Genomic DNA, 27,225 nt, shown 5'->3' with positions numbered 1-27,225 from the left:
CACACTGTTTGGAAGGAGGAGAGAAAGGGTCCAATGGAGAAATCAATAAGCCACTGGAGGCTGTGGGGCACCCTGGCTGGGACAGGGATCAGGATTCAGAAACAGTAAAAGTATTTTCCTAGAGAGGGTCGGCAAAGAAAGGAAGAAGGAGAGATTCCACATGGAATTGCACGGAGAGAGCAGGGTCTCTTGCCTGGACCTGCAGAGGTAGAAACGGGAATGAAATGCAGAGAGAGCAGATGCCTCAGCACCCTATGGTCTACGAGGATTGATGTCCTGCCCTGCGCAACTATTTCTGCACTGACGTCACTTGAGGGCGCCTTCAGTGTTCTTCAGCTAATGTCAGCTCAAAGGAGTCCACAGTGCCTGGACACGGAGTCCCTGGATACTGCACCCCCGTCACCCAGCCCTGCACCTCTGGGGCTGGACACAAATCTCACAAGGCCAGTGCAGGTCTCCTGCCTGGGACCAGGTTCTACATTCCTTTTGGTCAGGAGCCAAAGATGTGCTCACTTTGAACTGTTCTCATTCAGAGGTTGCAGTGAGTCACGGCGGGGACCATTCCTAGGGAGCTACGGGTTCCCAAGGGTGGAAAAGAAGGAAAATTCTTGAGTTCTGGCAGGTGCATTCCAGGCACCTGGCTGGCCTTGCAAAGTCAATGATCAACTTGACCATCGAGACCAGACGGAGATTACAGCGGCTGTTGGAGGGAACACACGTGGCAGAGAAAGAGCAGCCGGAGACGACCTGTCACCTCGCACAGAGAGCAGCAGGAGTGCGTGCGTGTGAGACCGCAGGTGGGGTTACCTCTGCACCCGCAGCCGCAGGCCTGGGACACTGCACGCCACTCTCCACTTGCTCAACAGCAACTTTCTCTCACTCATCCTCGGCTTGAGGCCACTCGGGCCAGCGAGCAGGGGGCAGACTGCCTGCGCTAGCCGGGCGAGTCTTGGCTGGGCTCTTGGGAATCCAAGAACTGGAAGACAGACCAGAGGGAAGAGCAGAGGCTTAGATGATACAAGTTACCAGGACACGAGTCTGGGATTCACGACGTGTGAGCACTGAGCCCTTCACAGGAGCCCTCCCCAAGGGGCCAGACTGGGGCTCCTCACCGCTCATGACCCTGATGGAGTCCTGGGTACCTGGGGCTTGTCACCTCTCACATGAGGGCATCGCCCGACAGAGGAGCCCCAGGCAGCCCCACAGGCTCCGGGGGGAGATGGAGAGGGACAGAGAGCAAGGAGGGGCAGGACAGGATGTGGGGGCTGGGAGCTCTGTGGTAAGACAGTCTGAGCAGAAGTGGGTCCTTCTGAGAAGGAAACGGAGGACACGGCCCTGCCATGCCTGCAGGTGACCAACTAGGTGGGACGGTCCCAGGGCAAACTGATTTGGACAGTTCACAAAAAAGGTGGTCCTTTATTTCCAAAACAGCATTAAAGAACTGGAATACAACCTGGATATGTCGGGAGACTGACCTGTGGGTGGGCCCAGGAGCAACATTGTTAAAAAAAAAAAAAAAAAATCCACGTGAAATCGCTATGTAAGTGACAAATCACCGGAAGATAGAAGGATTAGATATGACATGGTCATAGTTTCAATTGAACAATTGGTACTGAATCAGCCACTTTGGAAATGGTGTTAATGATCACATAAACAATTAAATATCGACATTATGTTTCAGGGCTCTCAGGTGTGTGAAGTGAAATGTGAAGACCTGAGAAGACAGGTGACATAGCCACGGTGAACAACCAAGAAGTGTCATGCCAGGACCTGAGGGCAGGTCTGAGCCAGAACCCAAGACCTTGCTCTTCTCCCAATGGGAGAGCACCGTGGATTTCCACCTGGCCCTGAGTGAGCATGGAGGGGCCCCGCTCTCCCTTCCCCGCCCCCCGGCATGGTGACAGCAACCCCCACATCAGAGCCTCCTGCTCCCCTGTCCTGCCCACCTGGGAGGATTAGCCACTGGTGCCCAGAGTCAGCGCTGGCTGCGAGGATCCAGGGCTCGCAGGGGAGGCTCCATGTGGCGAAGCCACAGCCACGACCCCACTGCTGGTCCAGCGGCAGCCGCAGCCAGTCGCTCACCAGGGTGCTTGGCTGCAGCTGTGTGTCTGCAGCTTGCACCTGTGACACGCAGGGGCTCAAGTCTGCACTCCAAGGCCCTTGGGGACAGGCCTCCTGCGTGGGGGCTGAAAGCAGAAGAGGCTTCAGTGGGAGCAATCCTAGTGCTCTCTTTGCTACGTCCTCCCAGAACACCCATCTCTCATGTCCCTGCGGGTCAGTGAGACCACCCAGTGACCGTGGCAACGCAGAAAGACATGGAGTATATGAAGGAGATGTCACCTGTCAGGTGTGTGCCTGGGGAAGCAGAGATCCCAGGTGCCCGGGCTGGCAGAGAAACGGTCAGGGGCTGGGCAGACGGCAAAGCTCCCAGACCCACCTCCCCTCTGTGCGGAAAACTCTGCCCAAGCACCTGACGGGAACCAACCCTGTCTCCAGGGTCGGCCTGCAGGGACATCGCTCAGCCCAGGCAGAGGACTGAGCACAGCGAGGCCACCTGGGACGCCAGTGAGACTGACCAGCTTTATCACGGGAGGACTCACCCGCTCCATCCAGAACAGAGCCGACCTCATGCTCGGCAGACAGGGAGGTGGCGCTTCTGATTGGCTCTTGGCATTCAGACAGGTCAGCACCACCAGGAGGGAAATCCTGCTCCGTTAGTTCCTGTGACAGTCCTTCAGTCCCTGCGTCCTCCTGCAGCTCACTGGGCACAGTGGTGAGACTAAGAACCAAAGGTGAAGGCAGAAGGGATGAGACACCTGAGCACCCTGCGGGGCCTGATGGGTAGCAGAAGGTGGCAGTCTAATGACGTGTGGCCCCCCTTTGCAAAGGAGGCAGGATACCTCCCCCTCTGTCTTGGGCACAGCTCGGCTGATGTGAGCATCGGGGTGACAGACAGACAGAGACAGAGAGAGACAGATAGAGAGACAGAGACCACACGGCAGTGCAACGTGCACTGACAAGATGCGGATCTAAGGAGGAAGAGACCCCAGACCCCCTGTCAGGTGCAGGCAGGACACACAGCACACAGGGACCCGTAACCCTGGCTCAACCCTGGGGACAGATGATGGTCAATTTCACACACAGCAGTGCAGGGAACATGGGGCCTGAGGTGCTATACACTCTCTGAGATCTTGTGTGTTCTGGGACTCGTGTTTGAAACTTGTGCCATGGGAGACTGTTGGCGAGGACATTCCTGTCAATGACCCAAGGCCACAGTGTAGACAGCAGACATGCACGCCCTGCCAGTCACAGCCTCACGCAGGAGAACCCGGGATCTATCCAAGGGCAAGACGCCCCTGAGACCGGTCTGTTCCCTTGGTCAGACTCACGCTACTAGTGCCATGAAGTAGAGGGACCACGGGGGAGGTGACGCCCTTGCTGCAGGGCCCTGCCAGCTCCGTGGCACTGAATGCGTCAGTACAACCAGTGGGCTGGGTTTGCCTCGAGTGTGAAATCTTGGTGACTTTGGCCTCACGTTCTGTCCTTAGACACCACCCTGCCCTGCCATGTCCTACCCTTGCTTCTAGCCCCTGATAATTCATTGTCACCTGGAGGCCAGTGATTCTAGATCTTCTTTGTCTTCCTCATGGGCATAGTTCTCTGCAAACAAATTGAGAAATGTCCAGACATTAAATAGTGCCATTCCCACCATGACACACGCTGGGCCCATCTGGGCCTGGAGACAGATGACCCGTGTGACCTCAGACACCCTTAGAGAGCTGTGCCCATCTCGTCTGCGGACGTTGAGGCACTGGGGAGGGACCACGTGCTGATCCGTCCTGTGAAACACCCCCAGCGTGGCGGGTGATTGTCATGGTGAGGTCTGAACTTACTGGGAAAAGTTAAAACATATTTTGGTCTCAAGGTCACAGGACACTTGCACGGTTTCTTCTGGATTTCTCTAGCTTTGTGCCCCGTCTCTCCTGATATCAAGGACAACTGCAGATGTGGCCATGACAGGTTTAATTCCTCTGGTATTCCGACACAGGCTTGGCAAGGATCAGTTGAATTAGAGGGGACAGAGAGATTGCGCCTGGAATCCAGGAACTACAGTAACATTTACACAGACACAGGCAAGACCACCAACCTACTGGGACAGTCACTGGTGCTTTTGTAACAATTATCAGAACCTGCAGGACAAATCACAAGTCCCAACACGAAAGAACGGGCTCGTGCAGACCCCTGCCGTGCACAGGCATCAGCGGTGGCTGAGAGTCGGTTACAGTTCCTTCAATTCCCCCACTTTGCTTAGCTCTGGTGTGCCCACTGTGACCTTGTCGTGGTGTCCCCTGGGTAAGTGTTTGGCCCGGGATTCGGGAGTTGCCTGGCTGCCTGACACACCTGATGTCTGTGCCTAACGCTCAGGCGGCCACCCTCATCCAAATCAGTGTGTTTCCGGGGCCTGCTGGCATCTCTCTACCTGGCGACAGGTGAGGGGCACAGAGAACATGGAGGCTCCCTGGGAGGACACTTGGACTCATCTACTTTATACCGGACACACTCACTAGCTGTACCTGGGCAGGCGCAGACGTCTCCCGCATCAGGCAGCAGGGCAGCACTGTGGGAAGGGCGGCGGGACTCAGAGAGGTCCTGGCCACTGCGGACAGTGACATGCTGCTCCCGCAGTGAGGTCTGCTGGGTGGGATTGACCTCCTCCTCCTCCCCGCTGAGCCTGGGGGTGCACAAGAGAGAATGTTAAGCTCAGAGAGATCAGGCACCACGGCTTCCCCGGCTGGTCCTGATCAGGAGACACAGGCAGAGGTCCCAGAGGCGGCGAGGCCACCCCTGAAACAGGAAGAGGAAAACAGCCCTCCTGTATCCAGCACACTGGAGCTGCCCTGCTCATCAAACAGGATGGCACCAGTGCAGGCAGGCTGGTCAGTGTCAGCCAGGTCATGGTGACTGGCTGAAGTCAGGTGGTCTTCACCCAACTGGCCCTGAAGGACTCCATTCGCCTTCTCCTTCTCCTGCTCCTCTCTGCTCAGCCTGGTGGCATAAAGAATAGAACCGAACCAAGAGGGACTGGACACCAGATCCAAGGCGGTGCTGATGAGAGCCATGAAGGACCGGCCACAGAGTGCAAGGGGCTGTCATTTAGAAAAGAAAGAAAACTATGCTCTTATGAGAAAGGAAGAATGTGGGTGCCTCGAGGGCAGGCGTGAGAGAGGAGCAAGTGCTCTGTGCACTGGCCACGTAAGGAGCTTCTGAGGAAGGGGACACAACTGTCCCCTTCGTACAGTGTTGGCAGACAGCACACACAGAGAACCACGAAGTGGCTCAGTCTCCTGCGTGGACCGTGCTGACTGTTCCCGCAGTGGCATAGTGAGCACAGGCTCCTGAGAGTGTAGGTCCAGGAGCTCTTGTGTCTTCTAGGACCCCGTCTAGCAATGCAGTGACATGGTGGAAATATTTCAGTCTGCTCATATCCCCTGCTATGGGGTCACTTCCAACAAGCGAAGGCCAACCACGCAGAAAGCAGATGGGCATCTCGTACTGAGTTCAGCCATGGGAGGGAGAACAGGTAGATTCCATGATTGTAGAAATCCCTAAGACTGACTTGTTCTAGTTACTGGGAAGTGCCTTGAAGACAGTGAACAACCTTGTTAATGGAAGGAATTTTTCACTGGTTCCGTGAATGTCATCAAAGAACAAACAGTTTTCATGCACCTTTGCTGTGAAATCTGTGGCTACTTTCACATCTTGGCCAGTGCAACTGGGCCTCCCCTATTTTACCCACCCTCCTCCAAACCCTGCTTGCTCATTGCTACCTGGGGGCTGGTGGTTCTTCTTCCTTCTCCTCCTCCTGCTCTTTGTGGTTTTCTGCATAGAATTTCAGAAATGTCCAGTCAGACATTGAGTAGCTCCACACCATCCCTACGAACACCGGCACAGATCTCTACATGTGGACCATTTCTATGGTAAGAAAATCTAAGGCATAATTGACTAATTGCTGGAGTATGAGTCTGCAGAACTTTGAGAAATAAAAAAATAGGCCGTTGCAGTCATAGAAGTGCCCAAACCGTCAGAAGTGTACTCCCACTGAGCATCACACTGGAAGGTCTAATTTTTTCAATAAGATGAGGAAAGGAAATAAAAGCTAATGTCTATATAAAAAATCCCAAAGAATTAGCAATGAGGGCACCAACAAAATGCTTCTGGAATGAATAAGCCATTGGTAGCAAGGTTGCAGGATACAGAGCTAATATATGCAATCAATTGATTAATTAAATATCAGCAATGAAGAGCTGGAATTTGAAATTAATACACAATGCCATTTAAGGTAGCTCAAAAAAGACATTCTTAAGTATGAAGCTAATTAAATATGCATAAGGTCCACTGTGGAGTGGGGAACCTTGGGCCTTGGGGCCACATGTGTCCTTCTGGATCCCTGAGTGTGGCCTTTTGACTGAGTGCAATTTTACAGAACAAATCCTTGGGTTTGGTCACCTAGATTTGGGACCTTGGACACAACACACAAAAGCAAAACTCATGAAAAAAGAATTGATAAATTCAAGGCCATGATGCATCAGGAGGAAGGACAGAGTGGGGACATTGGGACCCCCACCCTGAGCATTCTGTCCTCTGCTCCCACTGGCCAGCCCTGTTCCTGTCATGGCCATAAATGTGACGTGCAAACCAGGACAGCCGGGTAAAGAGCCACATTGTGAGTGGAGTGTCTTGTGAGCTGGCACCTGGGAGCAGCTCAGAGTCCCGAGGGCCCGTGGCCACTCACCTGGGCTGAGCGTGCGGGTGAGGTGCTCTGCCAGCCTGTGCCCCTCCGCCAGGTGTTCACGGAGGCCCTGGCCCTGGCAGCTGTCAAGATTGTCCTGCAGGAGGAGGGCCTGCAGGTGCTGCTGGAGGAGAAACGAGCCATCTCTCCCCTCTCTCAACACCTGCCTCAATAGGGTCAGCTCTCGGGCCTGCTGTTCAATGACCCTATTGGCTTCCCTATGGTGGGAGAAAAAGCAAATATGAAAAGGCACAGTTGACAATAGATTATATGGGCCGTGGCAGACATTTCTGGAAAGATGTCCCCAGGAAGCCTTCCAAGTGCAATTCTAGCACGTATTAGGTGACCTGCTTGTGGCAAAGAGAGAGAAGAATGTGCAGGGAAAGCCTCCCGTGCATCAAAGACTGCCCCTGTGAGATCCTTGACGCTCCCTTCCTGTTTCTCCTGTAAGAGGAGCCAGGTGTCTTCCCGAATCGGCTTCACAACGGTCTCCCTCAGTCCCTCACTGTGGCCAAGGCCTTTTCCACGTGAAGACACACCCAGCACGTTCTGGAGCGACTGGACATGCAGCCACAGGAAGCAATGTGGCAGGTCCAGCTGGGGCCAGTCGAAAGCATGAAAGACACAGGATGACCAGGCCAAGGGGACAACATTCTTTGGGTAACAGACTCAGAAGCCACATTCAGTCAGGGTGAGTGTGATTCAGAGTAAATGGGACGGTGACTGCACAACACGGTAAAGTTTTACTTGTATGACTGTGAGGGGTCCAAGTGCAGTGTTGTCACAGGGATATATCGCTCAGTGTGGAGTCGGGGCTTTTAGTGTTTCCATCACCTGAATGCGCAGTGTGATTACACTCAGTGCTGCTGAGTTGTCACTGTACTTGGTTAACTTTATGTTACGTGACTTTCACCTTAACAATTTCTTGTTTGAAAGGAGAAAACATGGCTCTGAGTCACGGCTGTGGGCCAGAATACATCCTTAGTTTTGTTTTCATCTTGTTTTATTAATATCTGTGAAAAACGTGCCAGCCTCATCCATTCCTGCCATTCTCTTGGCCCAGGTGGGCTCTTAGATGTCCCAGCTGAGCTGCCCACGTCAGAGACTCACATGTCCCCTGCCTGCCCCGCACACAGCACCCTTACCTGAGCTCGTCCTCCAGGGTCGGTGTCTCTGCCTGCTCCTCCTCCCAGAAGTCCAGCCTCACCCCCAGCACGGACTCCAGGATGTCCCTGAACTCGCCACACTCTGAGAAAGACACACACACCGGCTCAGTGGGAAGCTGTGGCCACTGCCCACAGGGGAGGTAGCAGGGTCCCTTCCAGGGACCAAAATATCCCCAGTCCCAGGTCCTATGTGGGGATTTCTACACCTTTAATTCTCACCCTCCCATCTCCATGGCCTTGAGAATCCCTATTGCAAGATGAGGAAGGAGAAGCTGAAAGGCACATAAGGTACTTGGCATAAATCGAATTGGGATTTAGGAGAGTCAGAGTTCGTATCCCCGAAGGTCTGACTCTGATCAGGGGCCACGTGACCAAGGTGCAGCCTGTGACGCAAATCACTGCATGGGGCGTGATGCAGTGATGCCTGCACAGCTAGGAAGGCACCCAGGACCCCAGGACTGGTCGGTCCCTTGTGCTGGGAATGCAAAGAGCGCACCAGTCTCTCACAGGTAGATATTGCATCTGGATGCACCTGTGGGAAACATCAGGCATTAGACCACGAGGACCCGAGAGAAAATTCCCACACGCTAGTGAGGCTCGGGTCACACTGGAAGTGAGAGAACTGGGAGCTCACAGTGGCTCCTCTTCTCAGGCTCTGCTGTAAAAGCGACACAGGAATTAATGAATGTATCATTGCAACTCCAATTAATAGGTGCTACAATAGCACCGTGTAAACAGAGGAGGAAACTGAGGCACAGCGTAGACAAACAACTTGCATTGGCACCTGGAGACATTCCCAGGGTCCCTGCTCTACACACGGTCTTCAGCCTTCTTCCATCTTCTTCCTCTTCCCAGTATTTCATATGCTTATGTTATTAGATGGAAAGGTGTTAATAAAACACAGTTTGTCCTTTCCCAGAACTCATCTCTTCACTTCCATAACAGGCTTCAATTTTTATTCTTCTCTTTAATTCCTTTTGATTAAAAATAATCCTCTGATTTATTGGAAAATAATTTGTAGGAAAACGATGCAAGTTCAGCCTCAGAGTTGCGAGATTCCTTCCAATCCTGCTGTGCACGTGCCCTTGTCCCAGGACCCCTCAGTCGCTCGGGCTTCTCTTCCTGAGCAGGACAAGGGCTGGCAGTGGTCAGGCGCACTGGGGTGGGGGTGGGGTCCATCCCACACACTGATTTGCTTGTCATAGGGGCTGCTGCTGTCCTCCTCGTCCCTTGTTCACACGCGGGCCAATGTCTCCTAGCTCAGACTGTCACGGTCCACCTGCACCTGCTGGCCGTCCTGTGTCCCTGAATGTTCCCCAGCTCAGGGGACACACAGGGGTGGGAAAGCTTCTCTCCCACCAGAGTCAGCCCCCTGGACAGGGTCACTAAGGAATGTCACAACTGCCGTTAGGAGCACACTCCTCTGGAAGCTCCTCTGAAGCAGGGGCTGTGTCCATCCCAACCTTCCCCAGGGGGCAGCTCAGTGCTTTCCTGTTGGGCCTCAACACAAGCCTGAATTGAATGGAAGCTCATCAGTCCCAGAAATTACAACCACAGTGACGTTATGTGACTGCAGGATTTGGTACAGTGCACAGGCTCCTGAGACAAACCGGTGTAGCCTGTGCCCAAATCACAGGCACTTCCTTGGCAGCTGCAGGAATAAATAACTGACATTTTACCTCATGCCCCACCCTACTCCTCACCTGGAATCGTGGCCAAACTCTGTGTGCCTCAGTTTGTCCATCCTCAGAAAAATAGGGTTAAAATACCCCCTTTTCCCTTCCTGGGAATATAATCAGGATGGAATTTATTTTGATAAAGGGAAGAGAAGCACCAAGTCTAGAGACTTTATTTTCTCAGAGAGAACACACACAGCCGTTCCTCACTGAGCATGTGAACCTATAGAACTTACTATATTTCCGCAGCTGGTTGGCCAGGGAGAAAGCGGTTGATTCTGATGTATATAGTTTCTCCCTGAGGTCCAGAATCTTCTCCTTTGCATCCACCAGCTGGGAGCGCAGTTCCCGGCTGTCCATCTCTGCCCTCTGCCTGGACCGGGGGCAGAGGGACCCTGCCATGCTGGCCAGTGTGGCAGGAGAGGCACAGCCAGGGACTGGGGAGAGAAACCCAAACACATGGTGGGTGAGGAACAAATGAAATCCAATAGGTTTCATCGGGACTGAGGGAGGACCAGCACTGGACTTCTTCACTTACTGTCAGAAAAATGTGATCCGCCAACAGCACTTGAGACTTAATCAGGCTCAGGCCAGAGCTCAGTGCTGAAGTCACCTCCAGCAGCTCACAGTCCAATGAAACTGAGCCAGTGGAGCTCAGTGAGCCAGGTAACGGTCTTCGGTCGTCATAACAGAATTCTGTGCAGGTGCATGGAATGTTAGGAGCCCTGCCCCCCAGGTGCCTGGGCCATGCGGATGCATAAGTCAGGTGGTCTGGCCTAAAGGGGACACCACTCATGGGGACACCTCCCGATCGGCCATGCTCCATAGTGGTGTAGACATGTACTTACGCCATAGACCCCTTCATTTCTCAGTAAATCTAAGCATGTTCCCTCTTGTCCATTTCTGTGTCTGTATGGAAATATCTAGGCAGAAACAGTTTCCCGACGAGTTTTGTTTTTCATGGTTGTGAAGTAGTCATCCCACCATTTCTTCACCATGAAAACACATCTTAGGATTTTTCCTAAATTAAATAATGTCAAACTTTTGCAATGTAAAAATGTAGATCTCTCATGACTTTCTTCTCTGTATCTTCTCCCGTCCCTCCAAATCCATTAGAAAGTATAGAACAAAATGCAGTTTGTAACACTAAGCGAACAAATACTTAGTTTTTCCATGTGGTTTCTGTCCTGTCTGAGTGTCCCTGCTGCATCCCAGGGTTACGTTGGCTTCAGTCCTCTCCCAGGGGGCTGTGTCTCTGCTTGTACCTGTGTCACGTGTGACCTCCCACCACCTACGTCGTCCCCTCTGTGCGGGCTGCTTCGGGTTGTTCCTTCCTGTCACTGAACATTAAACTTCATACTTGCTGCTAATGGATTTCTTTCTACTCCCTCGTGTTCCCTTTCCCAGCCGTCACAGTGATTAAACTAGTCCATGTGCAGGTCCTTGAATACACGACGTGACCATCTCTATTGAAAAGACTTGTCAACCTCATGGCAGGTTTTACATTTCTGGTCATTTCATTCACATGCTGCACAGGACAGGGATCCAGAGCACCTTTACGAAACCTTGTTCCGTAGATCTGTGTGTTGACCTGAAACCGCTGAGCTGTGGTTGTGTTCCACTAACCAAACATGGGAAGGTCAAGGTCATGACTCTGGGTGATGAGGCTCCATGGTGCCCATGTGCAATGTGGTTTAGGGACACAACAGGTGAGGCTGAGCTGAGAGGGACAGGCAGACACGGGAGAGGGGCCCCCGAGCCATCTCCTCATGTTCTTGGCTTCCAGTCCCACCCCGGTGTGGTGAGTCTGACACCGGGGAGATGCCTTGTGGCCCAGGTCTCTGCAGTTCAGCTGCTGGGCCTGCCTGAGTTGAGGGTGGAACTCGTGTCATCGTGGACCCCGAGCGTTCGTGTCAGAGTCAAGGAGGGAGGACTGCTCGGCCACGTTTGACAGTGTGTCCCTCCACCCTAAACCACCCCCACACTACGCTGTGGAATGACGTCAGTTATGAGACGTATGTTAAGCCCCAGTGGCCACTGGGTCCCCATTTTCACCACACACATTTTTGAAAAGCTAACATTTCTGTTTCTCCAAGCTCACTCACAGCTCCACAGCAGGCAGCCAGTTCACGTGCTGTATTGTGGCCACTGTCCTAAGTTCCATCTCCTTCCTCCTGTGTCACCCCAAGGGGATCCATGTCATTCCTTGGCCATAGAGGCAGAGCCATTTTCCCAGCTGATTTGCTGCATTAAAGACCTTCTGATCTGGTGTACAGGGCCAGCATTTCGGGCAAGTGGAGAGTGTTTTTGCTCCAGAAGTCACCAGGTGCTGCCAGATGCAGTCAGGTGTCTCCCACCACAGGACACTGGACCCAGCTCATCCATGTGTTCCCCAAAGCGTCACTTTCTGAGCAGGTTCTTGACCTTTGTAGAGACCCGTTGCCCGACCGGACATCGTCCAAGGATTTCCAGTCCGTCACTGCGCTGTTTCTCTTCTTGTTGCTACAATCTAGATATGATCTGTGACCTAAACACATGCAGAGGAGCCATGCTGAGGATGTGTGGCACACGACTGTGACACAGGAAGCTGGGACACTCTCTGCAGGACGTTCTCCACATGGTGTGGACGTGAATCAGGAGGAGGTGCATAAAGCCCAGGGTTGTCACTGTTCCTCATCATCCTTTTCCTCATCGGCAGGGGAGCGAGTGGGGTGAGCTATTGATTCCCACCTACACAGACCCCTGGCTGAATTCAGAGCAGACGGCTCTCAGCTCCTTTCAGTGGGGACCGGAGGTCCTGTCCTCTGCTCCCCAGTGTGACGAGCACAGGACACTACCCACAGGGATCATGAACTGCTCTCACTGAGCTCAACTGACTTAGCTCAATGACCCTAGGTAAGCACAGATGTCAGATTTTACAGATGGGGACAGGGTGGACAGAGAGTGAAACAAGGGTGTGGGATGTTTCTGTGTCTCTGAGCACAAGAGTCACGATGTTCCCCGAGCCCATGAATGCAGAAAGCCAGTCCAGCCCCAGTCCCTGAGTGTTCCCTGCGAACACGGAAACTGTTTTATTCCCTCCACATTCATTCTTTAATGTGAGATCCGAGAGCAAATTATGAGCTACTGAAATTCTAAAAATAGAGTCATCGTTTAATTAATTTTGATGTGACGGGAGGTTAGGAAAGTATGGAAAAATCTGATTATCCGCAAGAACAGGGACCAGCGTACCCTTTCTGGCAGACATGGACTTATGGGTCCGACTAAACTTGCCTCATGGTGTCTCCAGGTGGCCATGACGGAGTCAGCAGTTCTCCCTGGAGACCTTGGCAGTGTTGACCTTGACATGACCTGGAGGGTAGATGCCTCGTGTCCTGGGAGGTCAGGACTGTTGTGTCCCACAGACTCCACCCAGCTGTTAGAAACAAACAGAAGGGGGACCAGGACAGCCACTGAGGTCACCCCCACACCCCATGGGCCCCTCCCTCACCGTCACCACACTTGCCACGATGCACAGCCTACCGGCCTGAGAGCTCCGCGGACACTGGGACACGGTGTCATCATCTCCGTGTTCACGGTTCCCACTCGGGCCCGGCACCAGGGGGCTCCCCGCAGTGGTTGTCAGCGACGGAATAAAAGTGGTTTCTGACTCCAGCATCCCGTCTACACTCCTTCCCCGAGTGTCCTGTGAGGGACACGATGCTTCCTGCCAGGGAGCTGCATGTCTCCTTCTGTAGAGAGACCCCTGCCCTACAGTATCCGAACTCAGGGACAGTCCCCTGTGGGGGTCTGGTGACACCGGGACTGCTCTCAGGAATTCCCTTCCTGTTCACTGCGTCATGGGGACGACGTGTCTGTGACCTCTCCTCCCGTTCCCTGGGCTGCCACCAGACCTTTCTGAACTGAAAGGGACAGAGAATAGACAAGTGTCACTACTTCATGTGCAAGGGTCCCCTGTCCCCAGGTCACTGGCCTAGAGCAGCATGTCCACCCTTCTCCTGCTCAGCCCACCCTCACCTGGAGGACGTCCACTGCCAGGACAGCCCTGAGGACGAGGCTGCTGGAGCTGGGCAGGGCCTCACGGTCACTTCCTCCTCCGCTTGGGGTTGGTGCTTCCCTCAGTGTGAACCAGCTCTGAGTCCAGACTGTGGGTGTCCTTGGCCAGGTGTCCAGGATACCTGTGCCCTGAGCTCCTCTCTCATCCCCACTGCTCCGCCCAGGTGGAGGAGGGTTTGGGTGATGACAGATGTCTCTCATTGACCCCTGATCTCTGAACCCAATTTGTCCTCATTCTCACCCCCTGTGTGTCCACCTGCTCCATCGTTCCCATGTCCTTGTTTTGGTCATTCTCATCCCCCAAACCTGCCGGCTCCCCTTCTTCCATCTGCTCCCTCCGTTCTGAGTTCTCAGGGTGTGGCCTCAGCCCAGGGTCCTGCAGGGGACAGTCACACAGTAAGAACCAAGGTCAGGTCTCTGCTGTGGGTCCCAGGGCACCTTTATCACACAGCTCAGCCCCCAGAGACTCAGAGCAAACCCAGCAGGAAGGACCCTGGGAGAGGTGCAGTAGGAACCTTCACTTCCTGATGGGGAAACTGAGGCCCAGAAGGACTAAGAGATTGTCCCCAGCTCCCTCACCCCTTGGTGGCAGCAGGGCCACCTCACAAGCCTGGGCCTCAGCTTCCCTGTCCAAAGCACCGAGCTCTCCCACAAGGAACTCGCATCTCAGTTTCCGGGATTTGGGATCCAACATGGCTATTTCCACTGTTAAAACATCTCAGATGGCTCCGTCCTGGGACATATCTTTTATCACAATTCTATAGTTCTTAGTCCTGTGTTTTCTTCTTGAAGAAGAGGGTCTTGCTCTGTCATCCAGGCTGGAGTGCAGGGCCGTGAACACAGCTCACGGCAGCCCCAGACTCCTGGGCTCAAGGGATCCTCCTGCGTCAGCCTCCTGAGTAGCTATGACAACGGGTGCACACCAGTACCCAGAGCTCATTTATCATTATTGTTAATATTATTTGTAGAAATGCTGTGGTACTATGTTGCCCAGGCTGGTCTTGAACTCTTGGCCTCAAGTGATCTATCTCCTAGACCTCCCAAAGTGCTGAAATTACAGGCTGGATCCACTATGCCTGATCCAGTTCTATTATTTATACTCAGTTTTCAATCAATGACTGGTCTCAGGTGACAAAGGAACACAAAGGATAAATTACATGTAACAGAATCAAAAAAGAAGTATATTAAATGATTATCTATAATCTCTTCAGTAGGAAGATGATCTTCAGTGGACTCTGTCCGCCCTGGTGACGACAGGTCCCCAGTGTCTCCACGAGCACCTGCTACGGAAAACAGTCAATACTAGTCAAGTGAATCATTCCCCGTCACTAGGAGTAATTCACTTTTGCCAAAGACCTCTCATCCCAACCACCGTCCCAGCCAAATTCCATCCTGGGTCAGTGCGGAAGCAACAATAGCACAGCCTCGGCACAGGCGATCTGAGATTCAAATGCAGCTTCTCGCAGGCCAGGATACTTTAAAGGAGAATTTCTCTACCCTCTTCAAGGCTATAATCCTCATGTGGAAAATAGGGCGGCACTCACCACTAGGGTTTGGGACAGTTAAATACGATAACATGAAGCTGAAAGGCACCCAGACTTTACTAGACACAGAGCTAAAGGACATGCATATGAGTCACTGGGACACTTGTTAAAACATCTCTGGAGATAAGGCCCGAGAATCTATTTCAGAGAAGTATCCCTAGAGATTCTCACGTAAGAAAAAAGGCCACCATTAAATGTACATCTTGGGAAAAGGTCCCCAGAACTCTGGGAGCCACAGGAACAACTCAGCTAGAGCAGACCAAGTCCCATGTCCGTGGTGGCCTTTCTTTGGGAACTGTCCCCTTGTCCACATAAGGTGTCCCACCTGGTAGGGGACAAGAGAGGGAACCCTGCTTCCCCACCCTGGCTTTTAGCTCCTCCATTCTCCTTGAGGTTTCTCCCTCTGATTTAATTGCTGGAGAATCGCAGCTCTCGTGTGGGTCATTGTTTTAGAAACATCCCTCTGATTTTCTCCCCCTTGGAGATAGCCCGGGCAGAGACGGGTTCTGGTTCTCTGCAGTCCTGGACTTTCTCCTAAACCACCCAGGTGAGCTGAAAGCAATCGGGACTGGCAGGAGTCAGGTCAGTACAGAGGACCCAGAGGAGCCTGAGACCACGAGGGCAGCCCCCATAGGAGACAGTCGGAACCATGCCATGGTCAATGTGAGACTAATTAAGCTGGGAAGCATGCCCCAAGCCATTAAGGGAAGGTGCTGCCGTGAGGATGAAGAGGAAGAAGCAATGAGTGTGTGAAGAAAGAAAAAAGTAATGATTCCAATGAAGACAAAATATGTGCAGAGCCAAGAGCCCAGAGGCAAAGCTCCATGTCACAGAGGATCCATCCAGGCTTTGACCTCAATCAAGGCACTCAAGCAACTATTGATGCTGTTTAATCATAGCCATCCTAGTGGTGTGGACTGGGGTCTCATTGTTTTCTTCTACATTTCCCCAATATCTAATGCTGTTGACCATCTACCATGTACTTCACTGCAATTCATGTATCTTGTTTGGAGAAATGTCTATATGATTCCTTTGCCCATTTTAGTTGGATGTTTGTATTTCTGTACTTGAGTTATAAGAGTTCATTATATTTTCTGGGTATAAAATCCTTACTAGGTTTATCATTTGCCAGTATTTTCTGCCATCCTATGAGCTGCCTTTACAATCTCTTGTGAGTGTCTTTTGATACAGGAAAGTTTTTAATTTTGGTGGTGCCCCATTTATCTGTTTTTTTCTTTCTTCTTTTACTGCTAAAGCTTTTGGTGACATGTTTACAAAACTGTCAAATCCAAGGTCATACAGATTTGCCCCTACATTTTCTTCTAAGACCTTTAGTTTTAGTTCTTAAATTTAATTATTTTATCCATATTCAGTTAATTTTTAATATTTTGTTCAGTTAAGATCTACCTTCAGTCATTGATTGATAATTTTACATGTCTACATGTGTAAAGAGATCTTCTAGTTAGTGGGATAAACTTATATTTGCTTCTTGTACGAAGTTTTCGTTATTTCCAAATGATTTAAAGCGTAATAGCAAGTAAACGTTTTTTTAAAAATTCTCTAAGACAATAAAAGTCATTCTGAATGCTAGCCTGTAAAAGTATTGAAATGGAACGTCATTGTCATAAGCAGTCCCACACTGCCCTCTGGTGGCTGAATGAGAAAATGGCATGAACGCCGAAGGGCTCCCTGGTTCTGTTGGCAAAAGGGGAAGACACTCAAACTTAGATACCCCCATGTGCTCTGCGTCACCTTCCCGAGAGCTCACACTGTTCAGACTCTCCTCATCGCCACCTGGATCCCCCAGTGTCCTCCCGACTGGGCCCCCCGACGCTGCCACCTCCACACTGTCAGTCCCTCACCGGGCTCAGCCCCCTCAGTCCTGCTCTCACCACATCCTGCTCTGCCTCCGAGATCTTCCTCTCCGCAGCCCACGACACGACGCACGTCACCTCCCCGCCTTGGGTCCTGCTCTCTGTGGCCCCACATTCTCATCCAACCTCACTTCCCCCCAAATTGTCCTTGTGCAGATCGTCCCCTGGGGTCAGGCTGCCCCCACCCCAGCCCTGCACCAGGGTCCTTCCAGCATCCCGGTCTTTGTGCACAGGCTCCTCCCTCGGCCTGGTGGCCCCCAGAGTGACTGAAGGCACAGTTTGCCACCGTGAACCCTCACTCGAGTGGGACACTCACTAAGAGCTCGTGATAGCTCCTATTGGGCTCTGGGGAAACATCTCCACCCGACACGCCTGTCTGTGGAAAGAACTGTCAAGCCCAGAGACGAGGGTCGCACACTCGGCAGGACTGAAGGGCACTGAGGCAGGAACCTCCTCCAGGACTCAGCACGTCACCTGGTCCCTTCTCTACTATCCCGGGAGGTGAGCTCCCTCCCTCCCCACCTGCCTTTCCCTCCCTGCACAGTCGTAGTGGTCTGGAACCTTCCTGGGAACATGGCCAACTCCTGACGCCCCGAAGCCTCCTTCACGGTTTTACTTATTTAGCCTCATGATTGTCACAAACTTCATCTCCCCTCAGCTCCCTTAGGTCATTCAAATATTTGAGCTGGGCGACACCGCACTACGGTGTCAAATGGCAAGGTTGATCATTGTCAGGTTTCTCCTGTGTCCAGACGTGTGGCCCTCACCGATTCTGGACCCTCCTCCACAGATTGTTAGACAGGTGTCCCTAATCCACCCACGCCCTGGGGAGTCTTGTCCTCCGCGGGGACCTTCCATTTGCACCACTGCAGACGCAGACCGAGGGGCTGTCCACGCAGCCTGGTCTCGCTGGTGGCCCCTGAGCTGCGTGGACCCCCTTCCCGCCCCTCCCCTGAATGGCTACAGAGCCAGGTCTCCCCAGCCTGGTCCCCTCAGGGGACGGTTACAGCACAGCTAGACGTGTGGCACATTCCTGCTGCTGGCCGGAGCCTCCTCCCTCTGGGCCGAGCCTGCGCAACCCACGCTGCGGAGACACTGTCCGTGCACAGGGCGAGGGACAGCGTCTGTCACACTCCCGAATTCTGTGCATGGTGTTACACAGCTATGTGGAGAAAATCCTCACTAAAACATCCATGTGTAATTCAGGCGACATTCGTGCTGTGTCTGCCGGGGTTTTCCCTGCAGGGAGAGGGTGGGCGGGGCAGACCGCCTGTGCCACCGCTGCCGGTCCCGGCTGTGCACTGCACACACACACGGTTCACACTATCGCAGGGAAGCCACGCAGGAGGTGGCCTTCTGTGATTGTGACCCCACTGCAGAGGAGAACTGGCCTCCCCTGGCCCGTGGTTAGTGACGCCTGGCAGGGCCGTCCCCTCTCACACTCAGCTCCCTTCTGAGACGTGAGTCTGAGCATCTCCCTTCCTCCTCACGGGAGCCCAGGCCTGGCAGGGTGGCTGTGAGACTGAGCCTGGAGCTTTCCAAGGGCCCCAGGACAGCCAAGGTGAGAGCAGAGACCCTGGGGACAGGGCGGGAGAGACAAGGACTTTTGAGCCCCCGATTGATTGCCCCTGGGCCTCATGGAGCTGCAGCTCCACGTGCAGAGTGGAGGCCCCGCCCAGGACATGCAGGGGACACGAGATGCCACCCTCAGGAGAGACTCGACCCTGCTGTGCACATGCTGCAGGAGCTGGGACCTGCCTGTGCATCTGCGGCCTGCACAGGGCAGTGGGGGCTGGGCTGCCAGGACACGGCCAGGCGCTGGGCAGACGGCAAAGCTCCCAGACCCACCTCCCCTCTGTGCAGGAAACGGTGCCCAAGCACCTGACGGGAACCAACAGGGTCTCCTGAGTCGGCCTGCAGGGACATCGCTCAGCCCAGGCAGAGGACTGAGCACAGCCAGGCCACCTGGGACGCCAATGAGACTGACCCGCTTTATAACGGGAGGACTCACCCGCTCCATCCAGAACAGACTCGACCTCAGGCTCAGCAGACAGGGAGGCAGCGCTTCTGATTGGCTCTTGGCAGTCAGACAGGTCAGCACCACCAGGAAGGAAATCCTGCTCCATCAGTGCCTGTGACAGTCCTTCAGTCCCTGCATCCTCCTGCAGCTCCCTGGGCACGCTAGGGAGAGGAAGAAGCAAAGATGAAGGCAGGACAGATGAGACTCCTCAGCACCCTGCCAGGCCTGATGGGGGGGGGGTGTCCAATGGCGTGTGGCTTCCCTTTGCAAAGGATGCAGGACACCTCCACCTCTGCCTTGGGCACAGCTTGGCTGCCTTGCACATTGGGGTGACAGAGAAAGACAGAGACAGAGAGAGAGACAGAGGCCACAGGGCAGTGCAAAGTGCACTGACAAGTGAGGAGCTAAGGAGAAAGAGACCCCCCCAGATGCCCTGTCAGGTGCAGGCAGGACACACAGCACACAGGGACCCATAACCCTGGGTCACCCCACAGCCCCAAGCAGCTCTTCAATGGATCCTGCACGTTTGCTGATTGTGCAGCAGTTTTTCTGAAATGTCTGCAAAGGTAGGTTCATATCTGGGGCATTGTGTGCCCAGTTGTTGTGCCTTCTTGACATGAATTTTCTTTAGTCCAGTTACGTTTCTTCCTGTGGAGAACCTGCCAGTAGGCTGGGCCCGCAATGAAGAAGGCAAGGACGCCTGCTTCCCTGATTTTTTTTTTTTTTTTTTTTGAGGCAGAATCTCGCTCTGTTGCCTGGGCTAGAGTGCCGGGGCGTCAGCCTAGCTCACTGCAACCTCAAACTCCTGGGCTCAAGCCTCCCGAGTAGCTGGGAATACAGGCATGCGCCACCAATGCCCTGCTAATCTTTTTTTCTCTATGTTTTTAGTTGTTCAGCTAATTTCTATTTTTTTTTTTTTTTTTTTTGGTAGAGACGGGGTCTTGCTCTTCCTCAGGCTGGTCTCGAACTTCTGAGCTCAAACGATCCTCCCGCCTCGGCCTCCCAGAGTGCTGGGATTATAGGCATGAGCCACCGCGCCCGGCCCCTGTTGAGCTTTAATCAGTCATTTTTTACTCACATTACTCAAAAATGCCTTAACTGATATCCTGGCCTCTATCCCTGTCCTCCCTTCAATCTGTCCTCAACATAACCACCTACTACATGACGGATGTCAAGTCACACCCTGACCACGTCACTCACCAGCTGACCCCACCCTGCCACTGAAGTGATTCTCAGTCTTGGCTGAGCATTAGAATCACACGAGAGAACATGTAAAAATGCTGATGCTTAAACCATACTTCAGCCCAGTGAAGTTGGCGTCCCTACAAGTGGGGCCTGGGATTACAGTTTCCCACACATCCCAGCAACTCTAGCACCCAGCCAGCACTGAGAACCCATAACCTACAGGAAAAAGTTCTAGATCCTTGATGAGGGCCACTGGCTGGCTCCTGCCTTTCTTCAGCCTTCCCTCCTGCCACTCCCTCCCCCTCACTCCCCTGCTGGCTCACTCTTCCTTATACGTTGAAAGTTTGAGCTCAGCCATCACCTCCTCCTGGAGGCCCCTCCCCCCCCACACTACCTCCACCCTCTGGGTGGGGCAGTTTCCCCTTCTCCGTTACGCCAGGGGCCTGTGCATCTCTCAATCGCTGCATCAGCCTCACAGGATTATCATTACTTTTTGATTGTCTCCCTTGAAAGATGGTTTCTTGAGGGCAAGAATTGTGATTAATTTTTGTATCCCAGCACTTGGCAAAGAATAGGCACTCAGATATTTGAATGAATTAATTAAAAAGTGAATACCCACATATGTTTGGTAATATTTAAATAAAAACTCTAGTAAGGGACAACTATGTAGTATTTCATCAGTTGCCCACATTAGAGTTATTTCAAGTTATTTTTACCGAAGCAACAAATATAAAAACAAGGCACGTTACAATTGAGGCATGCTCAGTTAGCTTCAGAAATAACATGACTCCTGACTACACAGCTCCATGATGCCCCATTTGCAACCGCCAACATTTCACGATGCACCGATCACGCCGTTACATGTGGCCACGGGCCCAACAGACCCGGCATGTTGCTGACAGAGAGTGGACAAAGGCCCATTCCTCCTCCTTTAAGCGAAGGACCCCACGGAGACTGTGGCGCTAAGAGCAAACGCTGGCTGAAACCTTGACTGCCCCCCCCCACAGTGGAGCTGGTCTCTCGTCCCTTTCATCGCTGCGGAAACCATCCTGGCCAGAGGGCGGCGTTCACCGCAGCCACGGGACGTGAGCTGCAAACCCGTAAGTGGCGGTGTTAGGTTGGCAGGCGCAGAGAGAATATTCTTTAACCAAATTGCTCCTGAAAATATTAAAAGGCGATATTACTGAGCTAGAAGTTTATTAATGGAAAGGCTTTTACTTGATTCAATTTTGTTAAGTATTTTTCTTGCACACTGTACAAAAGCCTCTTCCACATTCTCCCGTTAGCGCACTTGTCTCCAAAAACATCAGCTCTGAAATTGATACCAAACAAAATACACCACCACATTTAGAAGACGAATCATAATTTTCACTTACTAGAAGCCCATTTAGCATTCTTAGAACAGCAGACAAAATATGACAGAAAACTATATAATTCTGTAAATATAAAATAAACATGTGTCAGTTATGTTTTTTAAAATGTTAGAAGCATTCGAACTTTTTCTGAAAAGCAGCTGCCATCTTGTGCCGGCACTTAATCCACTGGAGAGACGGAAGGAGCGACGAGGCTTCCGCAGCCGGCACGACTGCCCAGCGGGAGAAGGCGCCGGCCACGCGGCTCTGCCAAAAGCAGCAATTTCCTTCTTCAAACGATCTGTGTGTTACCACAAGTACAATCTGCACGTCTTTGCACTTTCTAGGGGACTGTGTCGCAATTTGTCACTCCGCCCGTGGAGAGGCCTTATAGGAATGAGCGCTCCTTTTACCCAGCAGAGGGGCTGCCGGTCCTCACAGACAGGCCTGTTCCGCTGCTCTCCAGGCAAACCATGACCTCTCCAGCCTCTTGTGCCCTCGCTTGTAAAGATGTGGACATTTTGGTGACATGAAAATTCCTTTTGTGCTTTTAACATTCTTAGCTTCTGTATTTCTAAACAGATCTTTGAAAACTGTCATGATTCTGGCTTATGTGTTTCTCTCATGTTTATTTTCTTATCAAGAAACTAGTCAGTATCCAAGAATGTAATCCGGTAGTCCTAGAATCCCATCAAACACCGATATTAGGATATTGTAGTTCTTGATTGGTTCTAAAACTTAAAGTTACTTAAAATGTCTGAATTTTGGCCCGGCACGGTGGCTCACACCTGTAATCCTAGCACTCTGGGAGGCGGAGGCAGGAGGACAGCTTGAGCTCAGGAATTTGAAACCAGCCTGAGCAAGAGTGAGACCCCGTCTCTACCAAAAATAGAAAGAAATTAAGCTGAACAACTAAAAATAGAAACAAAAAATTAGCCGGGTGAGGTGGTGCATGCCTGTAGTCCCAGCTACTCAGGAGGCTGAGGCAGAAAGATTGCTTGAGCCCAGGAGTTTGAGGTTGCAGTGAGCTATGATTACACCACTGCACTCCAGCCTGGGAAACAGAGCAAGACACTGTGTTTGTGTCTCTCTCTCTCCACTGCCCCCTCCCCACATATATATAAATAAATAAATTTCACTTTAACTCAAGATCTCTAATATTCAAAGATCTAATACTAAAAATTCATTACAGAATGTTAATAGATTTGCTTTTGTCATCATAGTAACTTTTGTAGGCAGAATGCAATATACTGAAAATACACTAAATAAGTCTAAATTTATAGTAAAACCAATCTCAAATTCTACATTTCCTAAACATAACCTTGAAACTCCAATAGATGTTTTAAACCCAAAGAAATGTTGTTACCCCCCAAATTTGCCATTTGAAAAACAATAAGAGATGAAAGGTCACTTGCCATTTTCTTGAGCAAATCTGGAGGCTTCTAAGAACGTAACTTCGCGATCTGCATCCAGGTCCTTCTTGTTTCCACAGAGGATGATCACAATGTTCTGACTCGCTAGCATTCTGGCATCTGTTAACCAATTAGTAAGCGCATTGTAGGTTTCTCGGCTGCGTAATATAAGATTGTGAAAATAGTACATGTATTTTATAAAACTAGCAACTCTTTCCAGTCATTCTCACTACTCACACTGCTTTTCAACATTTTGGGGTAATGGCAACAACACCTTTAAGGTAACTCAAATAACCTAAATGCACCAAGTATATGACACACCCCCAGGGTCTGTTTTGTTTTGTTTCCAGAAAAATGAGACAATAAGCCAGAGAGTTTGTTGTTTTTTGTTTGCTCAAGCAAAAGGAAACAGAATTTCCTTCCTTCATTTTACGAATATCTGTTGAGCTCTTAGTATGTGCCAGGCACGGTTCAGACAATGACTGGTGAGCAAGACGACAGCTGATGGCTGCCACCGAGTCAACCCTGCAACGTGCTGGCACTTTGTTTTGTAGGAATTTATCGCACTGACGCTTTATAAGGACTCTGTGATGGACTGCTATTACCCCCCCTTTTTCCATGAGAAACCTGAGGCCCAGAGAGATTAATTAAGTTGCCTAAAGTCATACAGCAGCCAGTGGTAAAGCCAGGACCGACTCTCAGACCTGCTGTTTTCAGCTCATGTGCTAAGGACAAATTTCTGACCATGACACTTTGATATCCTGATTGATGACTTCACACTTTAGCAAGCTGAGCCTTTCACCAGGCAAGCGCAGTGCGGACTGGGCCGGGAGCTGCCTGCCTTCTCCCAGAGCACCCAGCTCTGAGGACACAGCCTGGAACAGGGAAGCAGCCGGGTGATGTCCCCTCACTGCACTAGTTCCCACCTAGAAGGAACCCCTGAGGATACTGTTTAGATGACACCTTTCTAGATCCGTGCTAGCAACACTGAGATCAGTGTTATCTGATGGAATTTCTTCAGGGCAGGAATGTTCTCTAACCTGCACTGTCCAACACAATAGGCACCAGTCACATGTGGCCACCGAGCACTTGAAATGTGGCCAGTGAAACTGAAGAACTAGATTTTTTACTTTATTTAATTTCGTTTAAATTGCCATATGTAGCTAGTAGCTACAATATGAATGTTTCACATTAATTTAAACCTCCAATAACCTCACAAGGATGACATGATTATTATCACCTTCATCTACGGACCAGGGAACCAAGGTCCAGGCGGCTGAAGCACCTTGCCTGGGGAGGCCACCCAGCTAGTAACGGGACCAGGACTGGAATCCAGGCAATCTCAGCCCAGAGTAACTCACTTCTAAGAACTCACCACACAGAAAGCTTCGTGAACCTTGAGGAAAGTGTCCAGGCATCATGTTAAGAAATGTAATGAAACATGAAGAATTGCTTGATCTACCTGAACCCTTACAAACGTGTTTCTCTATGTGGTAAAATAGTGGTGGGGGCTCATTCCGAGACCTGTAAGACCCAGATGGAAGGGCAAGGGGCTTCCTGGGTGACAGCCGCGCTGCCTGCCCCGGACACACACGGCACAGAGGGCGCCTTGCCAGCGCCGGGCGGCCTCCTCCACCCTGGCAGCTGGCATTACCTGGTGATGTCGTAGACCAGGAGCGCCCCGGCTGCGCCTCCGTAGTAACTTCTTGTCACAGACCTGGAAGAGTGACACTGGCTTTACTTCCAACCAGCTGAGACCCTCACTGCTAAATACCATCTTCCCACAAAAACACCCACATTTGTTTAGTGAACCACAACTCAGGGCAGACATTATTCTAAAACAGAAATGATTCAAAGACACTGAACATAAGTGTGGGAGTTACGCTGTCTGAAACCAGGTCACAGGAACGACAGGGAGGTGGGGAGGCCGGCCTGGGACAGGAGGACGTTCTCTGAGGGCCGAAGCAGCTCTGAGTGGACGTCACCCTTGAGACTCCTGAGGAGGGCGAGGCGTCTGCAGGCAGAAGAGAGCCACCGCCAAGCCCAGGCGGCTCCCCAAAGTCCCCTCCGCCTCTTCTAGAGAACAGGGATGTCCTCAGATGGGAACAGCCTCGTCTCCCGGCCGGGATCCACAGTCACCGCTGCCCGTCACCAGACAGGAGACCGAGCCCCGGCCCCGGGCCCTGCACACATTCGCGGGACTGTTCTCTCTCAGTAACACGCTTTCTCCCCCACATTACCAACCTCTCCCCCTTTGCTGTATCTTTTTTCTACTAGCAAAATAAAGGTGGCCCTGGCACCTCCCATCCTAAAACACCAAACCAAAAACATGCTGGCGGTCCTGTTGGCCACTCTCCCTCGGGCCGCCCGGAGTCCTCAGCCTGCCTTCGCGGCCTTCTCTGCTGCGCCCGCCCTGGCGTGTGTCTCCGACACTCCCCGCAGCAGCCTGCCGAGGGCCCCCAGCTCCATGCACCCAAAACTAGTGGGCACTTCTGTCCTCGTCCACCCCTGCCTCTGCGGCCCGCCGTCTCCAGGTCTCACTCCTGTCACTGGCCACTGCTGCCCCAGCGCCGGACCCTCTTCAATCTGCCCTGCTGGGACTGCAGCTCCATCGCATGGGTCCTGGGCTCTCTTTCCTGGTGACATTCGACTCAGATTTTATCTCCAGCTCAGACTGCTTCACTAAGACCCCACTGATGCCCCCACAGGGCCATGAGACTGCCTCATAAACACGGCAAACTTCACAGTTACAAGACAGAATTCCTTTTGGTCCCTCCCTCCAGGCCCACGCTGGCCTAGGAAGGGGCATCACTCCCCACCCAGGCTCCAAAGCAAATCACCCCCACGTGTATCCTCGACTCCTTTTTGTCCACCTCCACGTTCGATCCGCCGGCCAAGTCCCGTCCCTCACACCGCACACGTCCTGCTCCAGGCATGCCTTCCCCTGTCACCTGCACCCTCCGCACCCGACCACCGCCAGGCCTCTGCCCCCAAGCTGCGGTCACCTGGCAGCCACCCTGCTGCCACGCGGGCCTCAGTCTTTCTCTAGGGCAGCCCAATCCTCAAAGCCAGCCCTGTGCTCAGGCCGTCCCCCCACCCACTGTACCAGGCTCCCGGTCCCACTCTTCCCTGCTCCCAGCCCCTCCACCCGTCTGGCCTTGTCACAAGGCTGGTTTTCCTTGTCCTTTGGGTCCCACCAAACACCATATCCTCAGTGAGGTCAACCGAGCAGGATCCCACCCTCCAACTCCTGTGCTGTCCCCTCTGCTGCACCTGTCCCACTTGGTAACACGTGGTTTTGCGTGTTTCCGTGCCGGCCGTCTGCCCTTCCAGCAGGCAGGCTCCGCGGCCGCTCACCGGAGTATCCTGGTGCTGGCGCAGGGCCCAGGGCACCACTAGGTAACCAGTAAACACCCCACAATGTTGGCAGAATAAAAAATAACTGCAGCATAATAATCATAAAAAAACACATTTGGGGTCTTTGTCCCAGGTTCTGGGCACAGAGCTCCTAGAACTTCGGTGATTTTCTCAGAGATAAGAATGTTTTTTGTAGCTAATGAGTTGACTGGGGGATGATGTCCAGGGAACCAACCTGTGATCAGAGGGTAGAACTTCCAGCCCCCCCAGCCTCCCCCCCAAACTCTGGGGAGGGACGAGGAGCTGGAGGCTGAGTTGACAACCAGGCCTGCGTCATGAGGCCTCCACAAAACCCACAAGGAGGTGGTTCAGAGAGCCTCTGGGTTGGTGAACACACGGAGGTCCTGGAAGGCAGTGTCCCAAGAGGGCACGGCAGCTCTGTGTACGCCCCCCCACCCCCTGCCCCGTGCATCTCTTCTATGGCTGTCCCTGCACTGACTCCCACGTAACACCCTGGGCAGTGGAAGTGTCTCCCTGAGGTCTGTGAGTCTTCACAGTGAACCCTCAAACGTGAAGAGGGGGTGTGGCGGGGCTGTGGGAACCGCCCAGTTTGGAGATGGCCGGGCAGAAGCACAGGTATCCAGGCTCCCCATTTGTGACCAGCATCTGTAGCAGGGGACAGTTTTGTGGGACTGTGTCCTTAACCTGTACGGTCTTTGTTAACTCTGGTGGCATCAGAATTGAGTTTAGTGCTTGGACACCCAGCTGGCATCAGAGAGTCAGAGTGGCTGGT

General features: G+C 52.4%; 1 long non-coding RNA gene across 1 annotated transcript; it reads right to left on the bottom strand.

Moving 5' to 3' along the window:
* Positions 1-3,514: 3,514 nt before the first annotated feature.
* LOC138398726 (uncharacterized) lies at positions 3,515-7,969 on the bottom strand. Its single transcript, XR_011236047.1, has 5 exons — positions 7,936-7,969; positions 6,794-7,008; positions 5,829-5,880; positions 4,575-4,732; positions 3,515-3,660 (listed from the first exon to the last, which is right to left on the bottom strand). It is a non-coding gene; the product is annotated as an uncharacterized lncRNA (long non-coding RNA).
* Between the last annotated feature and the right edge of the window lie 19,256 nt (positions 7,970-27,225).

Source organism: Eulemur rufifrons, chromosome 18 (assembly GCF_041146395.1).
Source record: "Eulemur rufifrons isolate Redbay chromosome 18, OSU_ERuf_1, whole genome shotgun sequence".
Classification (NCBI taxonomy): Eukaryota; Metazoa; Chordata; class Mammalia; order Primates; family Lemuridae; genus Eulemur; species Eulemur rufifrons.
This window is presented reverse-complemented; position numbering and strand designations above follow the sequence as displayed.